Source organism: Opisthocomus hoazin, chromosome 35 (genome assembly GCF_030867145.1).
Source record: "Opisthocomus hoazin isolate bOpiHoa1 chromosome 35, bOpiHoa1.hap1, whole genome shotgun sequence".
In the NCBI taxonomy this organism is placed as follows: domain Eukaryota; kingdom Metazoa; phylum Chordata; class Aves; order Opisthocomiformes; family Opisthocomidae; genus Opisthocomus; species Opisthocomus hoazin.
In genome coordinates this window covers 1,605,353-1,625,568 of record NC_134448.1, presented here as the reverse complement: position 1 = coordinate 1,625,568, position 20,216 = coordinate 1,605,353, and positions in this window count along the sequence as shown.

Below are 20,216 nucleotides of genomic sequence, written 5' to 3'. Positions count from 1 at the left end.
GTAGCCTGGGAAAGTTGGTGTCCCAGCCAGGCTCCTTTCGCAGCCCTGCTCCGAAAGTGCGAACGTCTGCAGATAGCTGGCAGCCAGAAGGGGCTAGCCTGGAAAGCTGTTGCTCAGCCTCATCTGCCCATGGCACTGTTCGCATAGAGGCACAGAGAATGGGGCTGCTTGCTTGTCTTGCCACCTCAAACTTCAAACGCAACCTGGGAAAGTTGGAGTCCCAGCCAGGCTCCTTTCGCAGCCCTGCTCCGAAAGTGCGAACGTCTGCAGATAGCTGGCAGGCAGAAGGGGCTAGCCTGGAAAGCTGTTGCTCAGCCTCATCTGCCCATGGCACTGTTCGCACAGAGGCACAGAGAATGGGGCTGCTTGCTTATCTTGCCACTTGAAACTTCAAACGCATGCTGGGAATGGTGGTGTCCCTGCCAGGCTCCTATCACAGCCCTGCTCCGAAAGTGCGAACGTCTGCAGATAGCTGGCAGGCAGAACGGGCTAGACTGGAAAGCTGTTGCTCAGCCTCATCTGTCCATGGCAGTGCTCGCATAGAGGCACAGAGAATGGGGCTCCTTGCTTGACTTGCCACCTCAAACTACAATCGTAGCCCGGGAAAGTTGGTTTCCCAGCCAGGCTCCTTTCGCAGCCCTGCTCCGAAAGTGCGAACGTCTGCAGATAGCTGGCAGCCAGAAGGGGCTAGCCTGGAAATCTGTTGCTCAGCCTCATCTGCCCATGGCACTGTTCGCACAGAGGCACAGAGAATGGGGCTGCTTGCTTATCTTGCCACTTGAAACTTCAAACGCATGCTGGGAATGGTGGTGTCCCAGCCAGGCTCCTTTCGCAGCCCTGCTCTTGAAATGCGAACGTCTGCAGATAGCTGGCAGGCAGAAGGGGCTAGCCTGGAAAGCTGTTGCTCAGCCTCATCTGCCCATGGCAGTGCTCGCACAGAGGCACAGAGAATGGGGCTCCTTGCTTGTCTTACCACGTCAAGCTTCAAACGTAGCCTGGGAAAGTTGGTGTCCCAGCCAGGCTCCTTTCGCAGCCCTGCTCCGAAAGTGCGAACGTCTGCAGATAGCTGGCAGCCAGAAGGGGCTAGCCTGGAAAGCTGTTGCTCAGCCTCATCTGCCCATGGCACTGTTCGCACAGAGGCACAGAGAATGGGGCTGCTTTCTTATCTTGCCACTTGAAACTTCAAACGCATGCTGGGAATGGTGGTGTCCCTGCCAGGCTCCTATCACAGCCCTGCTCCGAAAGTGCGAACGTCTGCAGATAGCTGGCAGCCAGAAGGGGCTAGCCTGGAAAGCTGTTGCTCAGCCTCATCTGCCCATGGCAGTGCTCGCACAGAGGCACAGAGAATGGGGCTCCTTGCTTGACTTGCCACCTCAAACTACAATCGTAGCCCGGGAAAGTTGGTTTCCCAGCCAGGCTCCTTTCGCAGCCCTGCTCCGAAAGTGCGAACGTCTGCAGATAGCTGGCAGCCAGAAGGGGCTAGCCTGGAAAGCTGTTGCTCAGCCTCATCTGCCCATGGCACTGTTCGCACAGAGGCACAGAGAATGGGGCTGCTTGCTTATCTTGCCACTTGAAACTTCAAACGCATGCTGGGAAAGTTGGTTTCCCAGCCAGGCTCCTTTCGCAGCCCTGCTCTTGAAATGCGAACGTCTGCAGATAGCTGGCAGCCAGAAGGGGCTAGCCTGGAAAGCTGTTGCTCAGCCTCATCTGCCCATGGCACTGTTCGCATAGAGGCACAGAGAATGGGGCTCCTTGCTTGTCTTGCCACCTCAAACTTCAAACGCAGCCTGGGAAAGTTGGAGTCCCAGCCAGGCTCCTTTCGCAGCCCTGCTCTTGAAATGCGAACGTCTGCAGATAGCTGGCAGCCAGAAGGGGCTAGCCTGGAAAGCTGTTGCTCAGCCTCATCTGCCCATGGCACTGTTCGCACAGAGGCACAGAGAATGGGGCTCCTTGCTTATCTTGCCACTTGAAACTTCAAACTGCATGCTGGGAAAGTTGGTGTCCCAGCCAGGCTCCTTTCGCAGCCCTGCTCCGAAAGTGCGAACGTCTGCAGATAGCTGGCAGGCAGAAGGGGCTAGCCTGGAAAGCTGTTGCTCAGCCTCATCTGCCCATGGCAGTGCTCGCACAGAGGCACAGAGAATGGGGCTGCTTGCTTGTCTTGCCACTTTAAACTTCAAACGTAGCCTGGGAAAGTTCGTGTCCCAGCCAGGCTCCTTTCGCAGCCCTGCTCCGAAAGTGCGAACGTCTGCAGATAGCTGGCAGCCAGAAGGGGCTATCCTGGAAAGCTGTTGCTCAGCCTCATCTGCCCATGGCACTCTTCGCATAGAGGCACAGAGAATGGGGCTGCTTGCTTGTCTTGCCACCTCAAACTTCAAACGCAGCCTGGAAAAGTTGGAGTCCCAGCCAGGCTCCTTTCGCAGCCCTGCTCCGAAAGTGCGAACGTCTGCAGATAGCTGGCAGCCAGAAGGGGCTAGCCTGGAAAGCTCTTGCTCAGCCTCATCTGCCCATGGCACTGTTCGCATAGAGGCACAGAGAATGGGGCTGCTTGCTTGTCTTGCCACCTCAAACTACAAACGTAGCCTGGGAAATTTGGTGTCCCAGCCAGGCTCCTTTCGCAGCCCTGCTCTTGAAATGCGAACGTCTGCAGATAGCTGGCAGCCAGAAGGGGCTAGCCTGGAAAGCTGTTGCTCAGCCTCATCTGCCCATGGCACTGTTCGCATAGAGGCACAGAGAATGGGGCTGCTTGCTTGTCTTGCCACTTGAAACTTCAAACGCATGCTGGGAAAGTTGGAGTCCCAGCCAGGCTCCTTTCGCAGCCCTGCTCCGAAAGTGCGAACGTCTGCAGATAGCTGGCAGCCAGAAGGGGCTAGTCTGGAAAGCTGTTGCTCAGCCTCATCTGTCCATGGCAGTGCTCGCACAGAGGCACAGAGAATGGGGCTCCTTGCTTGACTTGCCACCTCAAACTACAATCGTAGCCCGGGAAAGTTGGTTTCCCAGCCAGGCTCCTTTCGCAGCCCTGCTCCGAAAGTGCGAACGTCTGCAGATAGCTGGCAGCCAGAAGGGGCTAGCCTGGAAATCTGTTGCTCAGCCTCATCTGCCCATGGCACTGTTCGCACAGAGGCACAGAGAATGGGGCTGCTTGCTTATCTTGCCACTTGAAACTTCAAACGCATGCTGGGAATGGTGGTGTCCCAGCCAGGCTCCTTTCGCAGCCCTGCTCTTGAAATGCGAACGTCTGCAGATAGCTGGCAGGCAGAAGGGGCTAGCCTGGAAAGCTGTTGCTCAGCCTCATCTGCCCATGGCAGTGCTCGCACAGAGGCACAGAGAATGGGGCTCCTTGCTTGTCTTACCACGTCAAGCTTCAAACGTAGCCTGGGAAAGTTGGTGTCCCAGCCAGGCTCCTTTCGCAGCCCTGCTCCGAAAGTGCGAACGTCTGCAGATAGCTGGCAGCCAGAAGGTGCTAGCCTGGAAAGCTGTTGCTCAGCCTCATCTGCCCATGGCACTGTTCGCACAGAGGCACAGAGAATGGGGCTGCTTGCTTATCTTGCCACTTGAAACTTCAAACGCATGCTGGGAATGGTGGTGTCCCTGCCAGGCTCCTATCACAGCCCTGCTCCGAAAGTGCGAACGTCTGCAGATAGCTGGCAGCCAGAAGGGGCTAGCCTGGAAAGCTGTTGCTCAGCCTCATCTGCCCATGGCAGTGCTCGCACAGAGGCACAGAGAATGGGGCTCCTTGCTTGACTTGCCACCTCAAACTACAATCGTAGCCCGGGAAAGTTGGTTTCCCAGCCAGGCTCCTTTCGCAGCCCTGCTCCGAAAGTGCGAACGTCTGCAGATAGCTGGCAGCCAGAAGGGGCTAGCCTGGAAAGCTGTTGCTCAGCCTCATCTGCCCATGGCACTGTTCGCATAGAGGCACAGAGAATGGGGCTCCTTGCTTGTCTTGCCACCTCAAACTTCAAACGCAGCCTGGGAAAGTTGGAGTCCCAGCCAGGCTCCTTTCGCAGCCCTGCTCTTGAAATGCGAACGTCTGCAGATAGCTGGCAGCCAGAAGGGGCTAGCCTGGAAAGCTGTTGCTCAGCCTCATCTGCCCATGGCACTGTTCGCACAGAGGCACAGAGAATGGGGCTCCTTGCTTATCTTGCCACTTGAAACTTCAAACTGCATGCTGGGAAAGTTGGTGTCCCAGCCAGGCTCCTTTCGCAGCCCTGCTCCGAAAGTGCGAACGTCTGCAGATAGCTGGCAGGCAGAAGGGGCTAGCCTGGAAAGCTGTTGCTCAGCCTCATCTGCCCATGGCAGTGCTCGCACAGAGGCACAGAGAATGGGGCTGCTTGCTTGTCTTGCCACTTTAAACTTCAAACGTAGCCTGGGAAAGTTGGTGTCCCAGCCAGGCTCCTTTCGCAGCCCTGCTCCGAAAGTGCGAACGTCTGCAGATAGCTGGCAGCCAGAAGGGGCTATCCTGGAAAGCTGTTGCTCAGCCTCATCTGCCCATGGCACTGTTCGCATAGAGGCACAGAGAATGGGGCTGCTTGCTTGTCTTGCCACCTCAAACTTCAAACGCAGCCTGGAAAAGTTGGAGTCCCAGCCAGGCTCCTTTCGCAGCCCTGCTCTTGAAATGCGAACGTCTGCAGATAGCTGGCAGGCAGAAGGGGCTAGCCTGGAAAGCTGTTGCTCAGCCTCATCTGCCCATGGCACTGTTCGCATAGAGGCACAGAGAATGGGGCTGCTTGCTTGTCTTGCCACCTCAAACTTCAAACGCAGCCTGGGAAAGTTGGTTTCCCAGCCAGGCTCCTTTCGCAGCCCTGCTCCGAAAGTGCGAACGTCTGCAGATAGCTGGCAGCCAGAAGGTGCTAGCTTTGAAGTCTGTTGCTCAGCCTCATACCCATGGCAGTGCTCGCACAGAGGCACAGAGAATGGGGCTCCTTGCTTGTCTTACCACCTCAAACTTCAAACGTAGACTGGGAAAGTTGGTGTCCCAGCCAGGCTCCTTTCGCAGCCCTGCTCCGAAAGTGCGAACGTCTGCAGATAGCTGGCAGCCAGAAGGGGCTAGCCTGGAAAGCTCTTGCTCAGCCTCATCTTCCCATGGCAGTGCTCGCATAGAGGCACAGAGAATGGGGCTGCTTGCTTTTCTTGCCACCTCAAACTACAAACGTAGCCTGGGAAATTTGGTGTCCCAGCCAGGCTCCTTTCGCAGCCCTGCTCTTGAAATGCGAACGTCTGCACATAGCTGGCAGCCAGAAGGGGCTAGCCTGGAAAGCTGTTGCTCAGCCTCATCTGCCCATGGCACTGTTCGCATAGAGGCACAGAGAATGGGGTTGCTTGCTTGTCTTGCCACCTCAAACTTCAAACGCAACCTGGGAAAGTTGGAGTCCCAGCCAGGCTCCTTTCGCAGCCCTGCTCCGAAAGTGCGAACGTCTGCAGATAGCTGGCAGGCAGAAGGGGCTAGCCTGGAAAGCTGTTGCTCAGCCTCATCTGCCCATGGCACTGTTCGCACAGAGGCACAGAGAATGGGGCTGCTTGCTTATCTTGCCACTTGAAACTTCAAACGCATGCTGGGAATGGTGGTGTCCCTGCCAGGCTCCTATCACAGCCCTGCTCCGAAAGTGCGAACGTCTGCAGATAGCTGGCAGGCAGAAGGGGCTAGACTGGAAAGCTGTTGCTCAGCCTCATCTGTCCATGGCAGTGCTCGCACAGAGGCACAGAGAATGGGGCTCCTTGCTTGACTTGCCAACTCAAACTACAATCGTAGCCCGGGAAAGTTGGTTTCCCAGCCAGGCTCCTTTCGCAGCCCTGCTCCGAAAGTGCGAACGTCTGCAGATAGCTGGCAGCCAGAAGGGGCTAGCCTGGAAATCTGTTGCTCAGCCTCATCTGCCCATGGCACTGTTCGCACAGAGGCACAGAGAATGGGGCTGCTTGCTTATCTTGCCACTTGAAACTTCAAACGCATGCTGGGAATGGTGGTGTCCCAGCCAGGCTCCTTTCGCAGCCCTGCTCTTGAAATGCGAACGTCTGCAGATAGCTGGCAGGCAGAAGGGGCTAGCCTGGAAAGCTGTTGCTCAGCCTCATCTGCCCATGGCAGTGCTCGCACAGAGGCACAGAGAATGGGGCTCCTTGCTTGTCTTACCACGTCAAGCTTCAAACGTAGCCTGGGAAAGTTGGTGTCCCAGCCAGGCTCCTTTCGCAGCCCTGCTCCGAAAGTGCGAACGTCTGCAGATAGCTGGCAGCCAGAAGGGGCTAGCCTGGAAAGCTGTTGCTCAGCCTCATCTGCCCATGGCACTGTTCGCATAGAGGCACAGAGAATGGGGCTGCTTTCTTATCTTGCCACTTGAAACTTCAAACGCATGCTGGGAATGGTGGTGTCCCTGCCAGGCTCCTATCACAGCCCTGCTCCGAAAGTGCGAACGTCTGCAGATAGCTGGCAGCCAGAAGGGGCTAGCCTGGAAAGCTGTTGCTCAGCCTCATCTGTCCATGGCAGTGCTCGCACAGAGGCACAGAGAATGGGGCTCCTTGCTTGACTTGCCACCTCAAACTACAATCGTAGCCCGGGAAAGTTGGTTTCCCAGCCAGGCTCCTTTCGCAGCCCTGCTCCGAAAGTGCGAACGTCTGCAGATAGCTGGCAGCCAGAAGGGGCTAGCCTGGAAAGCTGTTGCTCAGCCTCATCTGCCCATGGCACTGTTCGCATAGAGGCACAGAGAATGGGGCTGCTTGCTTGTCTTGCCACTTGAAACTTCAAACGCATGCTGGGAAAGTTGGAGTCCCAGCCAGGCTCCTTTCGCAGCCCTGCTCCGAAAGTGCGAACGTCTGCAGATAGCTGGCAGCCAGAAGGGGCTAGTCTGGAAAGCTGTTGCTCAGCCTCATCTGTCCATGGCAGTGCTCGCACAGAGGCACAGAGAATGGGGCTCCTTGCTTGACTTGCCACCTCAAACTACAATCGTAGCCCGGGAAAGTTGGTTTCCCAGCCAGGCTCCTTTCGCAGCCCTGCTCCGAAAGTGCGAACGTCTGCAGATAGCTGGCAGCCAGAAGGGGCTAGCCTGGAAATCTGTTGCTCAGCCTCATCTGCCCATGGCACTGTTCGCACAGAGGCACAGAGAATGGGGCTGCTTGCTTATCTTGCCACTTGAAACTTCAAACGCATGCTGGGAATGGTGGTGTCCCAGCCAGGCTCCTTTCGCAGCCCTGCTCTTGAAATGCGAACGTCTGCAGATAGCTGGCAGGCAGAAGGGGCTAGCCTGGAAAGCTGTTGCTCAGCCTCATCTGCCCATGGCAGTGCTCGCACAGAGGCACAGAGAATGGGGCTCCTTGCTTGTCTTACCACGTCAAGCTTCAAACGTAGCCTGGGAAAGTTGGTGTCCCAGCCAGGCTCCTTTCGCAGCCCTGCTCCGAAAGTGCGAACGTCTGCAGATAGCTGGCAGCCAGAAGGGGCTAGCCTGGAAAGCTGTTGCTCAGCCTCATCTGCCCATGGCACTGTTCGCACAGAGGCACAGAGAATGGGGCTGCTTGCTTATCTTGCCACTTGAAACTTCAAACGCATGCTGGGAATGGTGGTGTCCCTGCCAGGCTCCTATCACAGCCCTGCTCCGAAAGTGCGAACGTCTGCAGATAGCTGGCAGCCAGAAGGGGCTAGCCTGGAAAGCTGTTGCTCAGCCTCATCTGCCCATGGCAGTGCTCGCACAGAGGCACAGAGAATGGGGCTCCTTGCTTGACTTGCCACCTCAAACTACAATCGTAGCCCGGGAAAGTTGGTTTCCCAGCCAGGCTCCTTTCGCAGCCCTGCTCCGAAAGTGCGAACGTCTGCAGATAGCTGGCAGCCAGAAGGGGCTAGCCTGGAAAGCTGTTGCTCAGCCTCATCTGCCCATGGCACTGTTCGCATAGAGGCACAGAGAATGGGGCTCCTTGCTTGTCTTGCCACCTCAAACTTCAAACGCAGCCTGGGAAATTTGGAGTCCCAGCCAGGCTCCTTTCGCAGCCCTGCTCTTGAAATGCGAACGTCTGCAGATAGCTGGCAGCCAGAAGGGGCTAGCCTGGAAAGCTGTTGCTCAGCCTCATCTGCCCATGGCACTGTTCGCACAGAGGCACAGAGAATGGGGCTCCTTGCTTATCTTGCCACTTGAAACTTCAAACTGCATGCTGGGAAAGTTGGTGTCCCAGCCAGGCTCCTTTCGCAGCCCTGCTCCGAAAGTGCGAACGTCTGCAGATAGCTGGCAGGCAGAAGGGGCTAGCCTGGAAAGCTGTTGCTCAGCCTCATCTGCCCATGGCAGTGCTCGCACAGAGGCACAGAGAATGGGGCTGCTTGCTTGTCTTGCCACTTTAAACTTCAAACGTAGCCTGGGAAAGTTGGTGTCCCAGCCAGGCTCCTTTCGCAGCCCTGCTCCGAAAGTGCGAACGTCTGCAGATAGCTGGCAGCCAGAAGGGGCTATCCTGGAAAGCTGTTGCTCAGCCTCATCTGCCCATGGCACTCTTCGCATAGAGGCACAGAGAATGGGGCTGCTTGCTTGTCTTGCCACCTCAAACTTCAAACGCAGCCTGGAAAAGTTGGAGTCCCAGCCAGGCTCCTTTCGCAGCCCTGCTCTTGAAATGCGAACGTCTGCAGATAGCTGGCAGGCAGAAGGGGCTAGCCTGGAAAGCTGTTGCTCAGCCTCATCTGCCCATGGCACTGTTCGCATAGAGGCACAGAGAATGGGGCTGCTTGCTTGTCTTGCCACCTCAAACTTCAAACGCAGCCTGGGAAAGTTGGTTTCCCAGCCAGGCTCCTTTCGCAGCCCTGCTCCGAAAGTGCGAACGTCTGCAGATAGCTGGCAGCCAGAAGGTGCTAGCTTGGAAGTCTGTTGCTCAGCCTCATACCCATGGCAGTGCTCGCACAGAGGCACAGAGAATGGGGCTCCTTGCTTGTCTTACCACCTCAAACTTCAAACGTAGACTGGGAAAGTTGGTGTCCCAGCCAGGCTCCTTTCGCAGCCCTGCTCCGAAAGTGCGAACGTCTGCAGATAGCTGGCAGGCAGAAGGGGCTAGCCTGGAAAGCTGTTGCTCAGCCTCATCTGCCCATGGCACTGTTCGCACAGAGGCACAGAGAATGGGGCTGCTTGCTTATCTTGCCACTTGAAACTTCAAACGCATGCTGGGAATGGTGGTGTCCCTGCCAGGCTCCTATCACAGCCCTGCTCCGAAAGTGCGAACGTCTGCAGATAGCTGGCAGGCAGAAGGGGCTAGACTGGAAAGCTGTTGCTCAGCCTCATCTGTCCATGGCAGTGCTCGCACAGAGGCACAGAGAATGGGGCTCCTTGCTTGACTTGCCAACTCAAACTACAATCGTAGCCCGGGAAAGTTGGTTTCCCAGCCAGGCTCCTTTCGCAGCCCTGCTCCGAAAGTGCGAACGTCTGCAGATAGCTGGCAGCCAGAAGGGGCTAGCCTGGAAATCTGTTGCTCAGCCTCATCTGCCCATGGCACTGTTCGCACAGAGGCACAGAGAATGGGGCTGCTTGCTTATCTTGCCACTTGAAACTTCAAACGCATGCTGGGAATGGTGGTGTCCCAGCCAGGCTCCTTTCGCAGCCCTGCTCTTGAAATGCGAACGTCTGCAGATAGCTGGCAGGCAGAAGGGGCTAGCCTGGAAAGCTGTTGCTCAGCCTCATCTGCCCATGGCAGTGCTCGCACAGAGGCACAGAGAATGGGGCTCCTTGCTTGTCTTACCACGTCAAGCTTCAAACGTAGCCTGGGAAAGTTGGTGTCCCAGCCAGGCTCCTTTCGCAGCCCTGCTCCGAAAGTGCGAACGTCTGCAGATAGCTGGCAGCCAGAAGGGGCTAGCCTGGAAAGCTGTTGCTCAGCCTCATCTGCCCATGGCACTGTTCGCATAGAGGCACAGAGAATGGGGCTGCTTTCTTATCTTGCCACTTGAAACTTCAAACGCATGCTGGGAATGGTGGTGTCCCTGCCAGGCTCCTATCACAGCCCTGCTCCGAAAGTGCGAACGTCTGCAGATAGCTGGCAGCCAGAAGGGGCTAGCCTGGAAAGCTGTTGCTCAGCCTCATCTGTCCATGGCAGTGCTCGCACAGAGGCACAGAGAATGGGGCTCCTTGCTTGACTTGCCACCTCAAACTACAATCGTAGCCCGGGAAAGTTGGTTTCCCAGCCAGGCTCCTTTCGCAGCCCTGCTCCGAAAGTGCGAACGTCTGCAGATAGCTGGCAGCCAGAAGGGGCTAGCCTGGAAAGCTGTTGCTCAGCCTCATCTGCCCATGGCACTGTTCGCACAGAGGCACAGAGAATGGGGCTGCTTGCTTATCTTGCCACTTGAAACTTCAAACGCATGCTGGGAAAGTTGGTTTCCCAGCCAGGCTCCTTTCGCAGCCCTGCTCTTGAAATGCGAACGTCTGCAGATAGCTGGCAGCCAGAAGGGGCTAGCCTGGAAAGCTGTTGCTCAGCCTCATCTGCCCATGGCACTGTTCGCACAGAGGCACAGAGAATGGGGCTCCTTGCTTATCTTGCCACTTGAAACTTCAAACTGCATGCTGGGAAAGTTGGTGTCCCAGCCAGGCTCCTTTCGCAGCCCTGCTCCGAAAGTGCGAACGTCTGCAGATAGCTGGCAGGCAGAAGGGGCTAGCCTGTAAAGCTGTTGCTCAGCCTCATCTGCCCATGGCAGTGCTCGCACAGAGGCACAGAGAATGGGGCTGCTTGCTTGTCTTGCCACTTTAAACTTAAAACGTAGCCTGGGAAAGTTCGTGTCCCAGCCAGGCTCCTTTCGCAGCCCTGCTCCGAAAGTGCGAACGTCTGCAGATAGCTGGCAGCCAGAAGGGGCTATCCTGGAAAGCTGTTGCTCAGCCTCATCTGCCCATGGCACTCTTCGCATAGAGGCACAGAGAATGGGGCTGCTTGCTTGTCTTGCCACCTCAAACTTCAAACGCAGCCTGGGAAAGTTGGTTTCCCAGCCAGGCTCCTTTCGCAGCCCTGCTCCGAAAGTGCGAACGTCTGCAGATAGCTGGCAGCCAGAAGGGGCTAGCTTGGAAGTCTGTTGCTCAGCCTCATCTGCCCATGGCACTGTTCGCACAGAGGCACAGAGAATGGGGCTCCTTGCTTGTCTTACCACCTCAAACTTCAAACGTAGCCTGGGAAAGTTGGTGTCCCAGCCAGGCTCCTTTCGCAGCCCTGCTCCGAAAGTGCGAACGTCTGCAGATAGCTGGCAGCCAGAAGGGGCTAGCCTGGAAAGCTCTTGCTCAGCCTCATCTGCCCATGGCACTGTTCGCACAGAGGCACAGAGAATGGGGCTGCTTGCTTGTCTTGCCACCTCAAACTACAAACGTAGCCTGGGAAATTTGGTGTCCCAGCCAGTCTCCTTTCGCAGCCCTGCTCTTGAAATGCGAACGTCTGCAGATAGCTGGCAGCCAGAAGGGGCTAGCCTGGAAAGCTGTTGCTCAGCCTCATCTGCCCATGGCACTGTTCGCATAGAGGCACAGAGAATGGGGCTGCTTGCTTGTCTTGCCACCTCAAACTTCAAACGCAACCTGGGAAAGTTGGAGTCCCAGCCAGGCTCCTTTCGCAGCCCTGCTCCGAAAGTGCGAACGTCTGCAGATAGCTGGCAGGCAGAAGGGGCTAGTCTGGAAAGCTGTTGCTCAGCCTCATCTGTCCATGGCAGTGCTCGCACAGAGGCACAGAGAATGGGGCTCCTTGCTTGACTTGCCACCTCAAACTACAATCGTAGCCCGGGAAAGTTGGTTTCCCAGCCAGGCTCCTTTCGCAGCCCTGCTCCGAAAGTGCGAACGTCTGCAGATAGCTGGCAGCCAGAAGGGGCTAGCCTGGAAATCTGTTGCTCAGCCTCATCTGCCCATGGCACTGTTCGCATAGAGGCACAGAGAATGGGGCTGCTTGCTTGTCTTCCCACCTCAAACTTCAAACGCAGCCTGGGAAAGTTGGTTTCCCAGCCAGGCTCCTTTCGCAGCCCTGCTCCGAAAGTGCGAACGTCTGCAGATAGCTGGCAGCCAGAAGGGGCTAGCTTGGAAGTCTGTTGCTCAGCCTCATACCCATGGCAGTGCTCGCACAGAGGCACAGAGAATGGGGCTCCTTGCTTGTCTTACCACCTCAAACTTCAAACGTAGCCTGGGAAAGTTGGTGTCCCAGCCAGGCTCCTTTCGCAGCCCTGCTCCGAAAGTGCGAACGTCTGCAGATAGCTGGCAGCCAGAAGGGGCTAGCCTGGAAAGCTCTTGCTCAGCCTCATCTGCCCATGGCACTGTTCGCACAGAGGCACAGAGAATGGGGCTGCTTGCTTGTCTTGCCACCTCAAACTACAAACGTAGCCTGGGAAATTTGGTGTCCCAGCCAGGCTCCTTTCGCAGCCCTGCTCTTGAAATGCGAACGTCTGCAGATAGCTGGCAGCCAGAAGGGGCTAGCCTGGAAAGCTGTTGCTCAGCCTCATCTGCCCATGGCACTGTTCGCATAGAGGCACAGAGAATGGGGCTGCTTGCTTGTCTTGCCACCTCAAACTTCAAACGCAACCTGGGAAAGTTGGAGTCCCAGCCAGGCTCCTTTCGCAGCCCTGCTCCGAAAGTGCGAACGTCTGCAGATAGCTGGCAGGCAGAAGGGGCTAGTCTGGAAAGCTGTTGCTCAGCCTCATCTGTCCATGGCAGTGCTCGCACAGAGGCACAGAGAATGGGGCTCCTTGCTTGACTTGCCACCTCAAACTACAATCGTAGCCCGGGAAAGTTGGTTTCCCAGCCAGGCTCCTTTCGCAGCCCTGCTCCGAAAGTGCGAACGTCTGCAGATAGCTGGCAGCCAGAAGGGGCTAGCCTGGAAATCTGTTGCTCAGCCTCATCTGCCCATGGCACTGTTCGCACAGAGGCACAGAGAATGGGGCTGCTTGCTTATCTTGCCACTTGAAACTTCAAACGCATGCTGGGAATGGTGGTGTCCCAGCCAGGCTCCTTTCGCAGCCCTGCTCTTGAAATGCGAACGTCTGCAGATAGCTGGCAGGCAGAAGGGGCTAGCCTGGAAAGCTGTTGCTCATCCTCATCTGCCCATGGCAGTGCTCGCACAGAGGCACAGAGAATGGGGCTCCTTGCTTGTCTTACCACGTCAAGCTTCAAACGTAGCCTGGGAAAGTTGGTGTCCCAGCCAGGCTCCTTTCGCAGCCCTGCTCCGAAAGTGCGAACGTCTGCAGATAGCTGGCAGCCAGAAGGGGCTAGCCTGGAAAGCTCTTGCTCAGCCTCATCTGCCCATGGCACTGTTCGCATAGAGGCACAGAGAATGGGGCTGCTTTCTTATCTTGCCACTTGAAACTTCAAACGCATGCTGGGAATGGTGGTGTCCCTGCCAGGCTCCTATCACAGCCCTGCTCCGAAAGTGCGAACGTCTGCAGATAGCTGGCAGCCAGAAGGGGCTAGCCTGGAAAGCTGTTGCTCAGCCTCATCTGCCCATGGCACTGTTCGCATAGAGGCACAGAGAATGGGGCTCCTTGCTTGTCTTGCCACCTCAAACTTCAAACGCAGCCTGGGAAAGTTGGAGTCCCAGCCAGGCTCCTTTCGCAGCCCTGCTCTTGAAATGCGAACGTCTGCAGATAGCTGGCAGCCAGAAGGGGCTAGCCTGGAAAGCTGTTGCTCAGCCTCATCTGCCCATGGCACTGTTCGCACAGAGGCACAGAGAATGGGGCTCCTTGCTTATCTTGCCACTTGAAACTTCAAACTGCATGCTGGGAAAGTTGGTGTCCCAGCCAGGCTCCTTTCGCAGCCCTGCTCCGAAAGTGCGAACGTCTGCAGATAGCTGGCAGGCAGAAGGGGCTAGCCTGGAAAGCTGTTGCTCAGCCTCATCTGCCCATGGCAGTGCTCGCACAGAGGCACAGAGAATGGGGCTGCTTGCTTGTCTTGCCACTTTAAACTTCAAACGTAGCCTGGGAAAGTTGGTGTCCCAGCCAGGCTCCTTTCGCAGCCCTGCTCCGAAAGTGCGAACGTCTGCAGATAGCTGGCAGCCAGAAGGGGCTATCCTGGAAAGCTTTTGCTCAGCCTCATCTGCCCATGGCACTGTTCGCATAGAGGCACAGAGAATGGGGCTGCTTGCTTGTCTTGCCACCTCAAACTTCAAACGCAGGCTGGAAAAGTTGGAGTCCCAGCCAGGCTCCTTTCGCAGCCCTGCTCTTGAAATGCGAACGTCTGCAGATAGCTGGCAGGCAGAAGGGGCTAGCCTGGAAAGCTGTTGCTCAGCCTCATCTGCCCATGGCACTGTTCGCATAGAGGCACAGAGAATGGGGCTGCTTGCTTGTCTTGCCACCTCAAACTTCAAACGCAGCCTGGGAAAGTTGGTTTCCCAGCCAGGCTCCTTTCGCAGCCCTGCTCCGAAAGTGCGAACGTCTGCAGATAGCTGGCAGCCAGAAGGGGCTAGCTTTGAAGTCTGTTGCTCAGCCTCATACCCATGGCAGTGCTCGCACAGAGGCACAGAGAATGGGGCTCCTTGCTTGTCTTACCACCTCAAACTTCAAACGTAGCCTGGGAAAGTTGGTGTCCCAGCCAGGCTCCTTTCGCAGCCCTGCTCCGAAAGTGCGAACGTCTGCAGATAGCTGGCAGCCAGAAGGGGCTAGCCTGGAAAGCTCTTGCTCAGCCTCATCTGCCCATGGCAGTGCTCGCATAGAGGCACAGAGAATGGGGCTGCTTGCTTGTCTTGCCACCTCAAACTACAAACGTAGCCTGGGAAATTTGGTGTCCCAGCCAGGCTCCTTTCGCAGCCCTGCTCTTGAAATGCGAACCTCTGCAGATAGCTGGCAGCCAGAAGGGGCTAGCCTGGAAAGCTGTTGCTCAGCCTCATCTGCCCATGGCACTGTTCGCATAGAGGCACAGAGAATGGGGCTGCTTGCTTGTCTTGCCACCTCAAACTTCAAACGCAACCTGGGAAAGTTGGAGTCCCAGCCAGGCTCATTTCGCAGCCCTGCTCCGAAAGTGCGAACGTCTGCAGATAGCTGGCAGGCAGAAGGGGCTAGCCTGGAAAGCTGTTGCTCAGCCTCATCTGCCCATGGCACTGTTCGCACAGAGGCACAGAGAATGGGGCTGCTTGCTTATCTTGCCACTTGAAACTTCAAACGCATGCTGGGAATGGTGGTGTCCCAGCCAGGCTCCTTTCGCAGCCCTGCTCTTGAAATGCGAACGTCTGCAGATAGCTGGCAGGCAGAAGGGGCTAGCCTGGAAAGCTGTTGCTCAGCCTCATCTGCCCATGGCAGTGCTCGCACAGAGGCACAGAGAATGGGGCTCCTTGCTTGTCTTACCACGTCAAGCTTCAAACGTAGCCTGGGAAAGTTGGTGTCCCAGCCAGGCTCCTTTCGCAGCCCTGCTCCGAAAGTGCGAACGTCTGCAGATAGCTGGCAGCCAGAAGGGGCTAGCCTGGAAAGCTGTTGCTCAGCCTCATCTGCCCATGGCACTGTTCGCATAGAGGCACAGAGAATGGGGCTGCTTTCTCATCTTGCCACTTCAAACTTCAAACGCATGCTGGGAATGGTGGTGTCCCTGCCAGGCTCCTATCACAGCCCTGCTCCGAAAGTGCGAACGTCTGCAGATAGCTGGCAGGCAGAAGGGGCTAGCCTGGAAAGCTGTTGCTCAGCCTCATCTGCCCATGGCACTGTTCGCATAGAGGCACAGAGAATGGGGCTGCTTTCTTATCTTGCCACTTGAAACTTCAAACGCATGCTGGGAATGGTGGTGTCCCTGCCAGGCTCCTATCACAGCCCTGCTCCGAAAGTGTGAACGTCTGCAGATAGCTGGCAGCCAGGAGGGGCTAGCCTGGAAAGCTGTTGCTCAGCCTCATCTGTCCATGGCAGTGCTCGCACAGAGGCACAGAGAATGGGGCTCCTTGCTTGACTTGCCACCTCAAACTACAATCGTAGCCCGGGAAAGTTGGTTTCCCAGCCAGGCTCCTTTCGCAGCCCTGCTCCGAAAGTGCGAACGTCTGCAGATAGCTGGCAGCCAGAAGGGGCTAGCCTGGAAAGCTGTTGCTCAGCCTCATCTGCCCATGGCACTGTTCGCATAGAGGCACAGAGAATGGGGCTGCTTTCTTATCTTGCCACTTGAAACTTCAAACGCATGCTGGGAATGGTGGTGTCCCTGCCAGGATCCTATCACAGCCCTGCTCCGAAAGTGCGAACGTCTGCAGATAGCTGGCAGCCAGAAGGGGCTAGCCTGGAAAGCTGTTGCTCAGCCTCATCTGTCCATGGCAGTGCTCGCACAGAGGCACAGAGAATGGGGCTCCTTGCTTGTCTTACCACCTCAAGCTTCAAACGTAGCCTGGGAAAGTTGGTGTCCCAGCCAGGCTCCTTTCGCAGCCCTGCTCCGAAAGTGCGAACGTCTGCAGATAGCTGGCAGCCAGAAGGGGCTAGCCTGGAAAGCTGTTGCTCAGCCTCATCTGCCCATGGCACTGTTCGCATAGAGGCACAGAGAATGGGGCTGCTTTCTTATCTTGCCACTTGAAACTTCAAACGCATGCTGGGAGTGGTGGTGTCCCTGCCAGGCTCCTATCACAGCCCTGCTCCGAAAGTGCGAACGTCTGCAGATAGCTGGCAGCCAGAAGGGGCTAGCCTGGAAAGCTGTTGCTCAGCCTCATCTGCCCATGGCACTGTTCGCACAGAGGCACAGAGAATGGGGCTGCTTGCTTATCTTGCCACTTGAAACTTCAAACGCATGCTGGGAAAGTTGGTTTCCCAGCCAGGCTCCTTTCGCAGCCCTGCTCTTGAAATGCGAACGTCTGCAGATAGCTGGCAGGCAGAAGGGGCTAGCCTGGAAAGCTGTTGCTCAGCCTCATCTGCCCATGGCAGTGCTCGCACAGAGGCACAGAGAATGGGGCTCCTTGCTTGTCTTACCATGTCAAGCTTCAAACGTAGCCTGGGAAAGTTGGTGTCCCAGCCAGGCTCCTTTCGCAGCCCTGCTCCGAAAGTGCGAACGTCTGCAGATAGCTGGCAGCCAGAAGGGGCTAGCCTGGAAAGCTGTTGCTCAGCCTCATCTGCCCATGGCACTGTTCGCATAGAGGCACAGAGAATGGGGCTGCTTTCTTATCTTGCCACTTGAAACTTCAAACGCATGCTGGGAATGGTGGTGTCCCTGCCAGGCTCCTATCACAGCCCTGCTCCGAAAGTGCGAACGTCTGCAGATAGCTGGCAGCCAGAAGGGGCTAGCCTGGAAAGCTGTTGCTCAGCCTCATCTGCCCATGGCAGTGCTCGCACAGAGGCACAGAGAATGGGGCTCCTTGCTTGACTTGCCACCTGAAACTACAATCGTAGCCCGGGAAAGTTGGTTTCCCAGCCAGGCTCCTTTCGCAGCCCTGCTCCGAAAGTGCGAACGTCTGCAGATAGCTGGCAGCCAGAAGGGGCTAGGCTGGAAAGCTGTTGCTCAGCCTCATCTGCCCATGGCACTGTTCGCACAGAGGCACAGAGAATGGGGCTGCTTTCTTATCTTGCCACTTGAAACTTCAAACGCATGCTGGGAAAGTTGGTTTCCCAGCCAGGCTCCTTTCGCAGCCCTGCTCTTGAAATGCGAACGTCTGCAGATAGCTGGCAGCCAGAAGGGGCTAGCCTGGAAAGCTGTTGCTCAGCCTCATCTGCCCATGGCACTGTTCGCACAGAGGCACAGAGAATGGGGCTGCTTGCTTGTCTTGCCACCTCAAACTTCAAACGCAGCCTGGGAAAGTTGGAGTCCCAGCCAGGCTCCTTTCGCAGCCCTGCTCCGAAAGTGCGAACGTCTGCAGATAGCTGGCAGGCAGAAGGGGCTAGCCTGGAAAGCTGTTGCTCAGCCTCATCTGCCCATGGCAGTGCTCGCACAGAGGCACAGAGAATGGGGCTGCTTGCTTGTCTTGCCACTTTAAACTTCAAACGTAGCCTGGGAAAGTTCGTGTCCCAGCCAGGCTCCTTTCGCAGCACTGCTCCGAAAGTGCGAACGTCTGCAGATAGCTGGCAGGCAGAAGGGGCTAGCCTGGAAAGCTGTTGCTCAGCCTCATCTGCCCATGGCAGTGCTCGCACAGAGGCACAGAGAATGGGGCTGCTTGCTTGTCTTGCCACTTTAAACTTCAAACGTAGCCTGGGAAAGTTCGTGTCCCAGCCAGGCTCCTTTCGCAGCCCTGCTCCGAAAGTGCGAACGTCTGCAGATAGCTGGCAGGCAGAAGGGGCTAGCCTGGAAAGCTGTTGCTCAGCCTCATCTGCCCATGGCACTCTTCGCATAGAGGCACAGAGAATGGGGCTGCTTGCTTGTCTTGCCACCTCAAACTTCAAACGCAGCCTGGAAAAGTTGGAGTCCCAGCCAGGCTCCTTTCGCAGCCCTGCTCTTGAAATGCGAACGTCTGCAGATAGCTGGCAGGCAGAAGGGGCTAGCCTGGAAAGCTGTTGCTCAGCCTCATCTGCCCATGGCAGTGCTCGCACAGAGGCACAGAGAATGGGGCTGCTTGCTTGTCTTGCCACTTTAAACTTCAAACGTAGCCTGGGAAAGTTCGTGTCCCAGCCAGGCTCCTTTCGCAGCCCTGCTCCGAAAGTGCGAACGTCTGCAGATAGCTGGCAGCCAGAAGGGGCTAGCCTGGAAAGCTGTTGCTCAGCCTCATCTGCCCATGGCACTCTTCGCATAGAGGCACAGAGAATGGGGCTGCTTGCTTGTCTTGCCACCTCAAACTTCAAACGCAGCCTGGAAAAGTTGGAGTCCCAGCCAGGCTCCTTTCGCAGCCCTGCTCTTGAAATGCGAACGTCTGCAGATAGCTGGCAGCCAGAAGGGGCTAGCCTGGAAAGCTGTTGCTCAGCCTCATCTGCCCATGGCACTGTTCGCATAGAGGCACAGAGAATGGGGCTGCTTGCTTGTCTTGCCACCTCAAACTTCAAACGCAGCCTGGGAAAGTTGGTTTCCCAGCCAGGCTCCTTTCGCAGCCCTGCTCCGAAAGTGCGAACGTCTGCAGATAGCTGGCAGCCAGAAGGGGCTAGCTTGGAAGTCTGTTTCTCAGCCTCATACCCATGGCAGTGCTCACACAGAGGCACAGAGAATGGGGCTCCTTGCTTGTCTTACCACCTCAAACTTCAAACGTAGCCTGGGAAAGTTGGTGTCCCAGCCAGGCTCCTTTCGCAGCCCTGCTCCGAAAGTGAGAACGTCTGCAGATAGCTGGCAGCCAGAAGGGGCTAGCCTGGAAAGCTCTTGCTCAGCCTCATCTGCCCATGGCACTGTTCGCATAGAGGCACAGAGAATGGGGCTGCTTGCTTGTCTTGCCACTTGAAACTTCAAACGCATGCTGGGAAAGTTGGAGTCCCAGCCAGGCTCCTTTCGCAGCCCTGCTCCGAAAGTGCGAACGTCTGCAGATAGCTGGCAGGCAGAAGGGGCTAGTCTGGAAAGCTGTTGCTCAGCCTCATCTGTCCATGGCAGTGCTCGCACAGAGGCACAGAGAATGGGGCTCCTTGCTTGACTTGCCACCTCAAACTACAATCGTAGCCCGGGAAAGTTGGAGTCCCAGCCAGGCTCCTTTCGCAGCCCTGCTCCGAAAGTGCGAACGTCTGCAGATAGCTGGCAGCCAGAAGGGGCTAGCCTGGAAATCTGTTGCTCAGCCTCATCTGCCCATGGCACTGTTCGCACAGAGGCACAGAGAATGGGGCTGCTTGCTTATCTTGCCACTTGAAACTTCAAACGCATGCTGGGAATGGTGGTGTCCCAGCCAGGCTCCTTTCGCAGCCCTGCTCTTGAAATGCGAACGTCTGCAGATAGCTGGCAGGCAGAAGGGGCTAGCCTGGAAAGCTGTTGCTCAGCCTCATCTGCCCATGGCAGTGCTCGCACAGAGGCACAGAGAATGGGGCTCCTTGCTTGTCTTACCACGTCAAGCTTCAAACGTAGCCTGGGAAAGTTGGTGTCCCAGCCAGGCTCCTTTCGCAGCCCTGCTCCGAAAGTGCGAACGTCTGCAGATAGCTGGCAGCCAGAAGGGGCTAGCCTGGAAAGCTGTTGCTCAGCCTCATCTGCCCATGGCACTGTTCGCACAGAGGCACAGAGAATGGGGCTCCTTGCTTGACTTGCCACCTCAAACTACAATCGTAGCCCAGGAAAGTTGGTTTCCCAGCCAGGCTCCTTTCGCAGCCCTGCTCCGAAAGTGCGAACGTCTGCAGATAGCTGGCAGCCAGAAGGGGCTAGCCTGGAAAGCTGTTGCTCAGCCTCATCTGCCCATGGCACTGTTCGCATAGAGGCACAGAGAATGGGGCTCCTTGCTTGTCTTGCCACCTCAAACTTCAAACGCAGCCTGGGAAAGTTGGAGTCCCA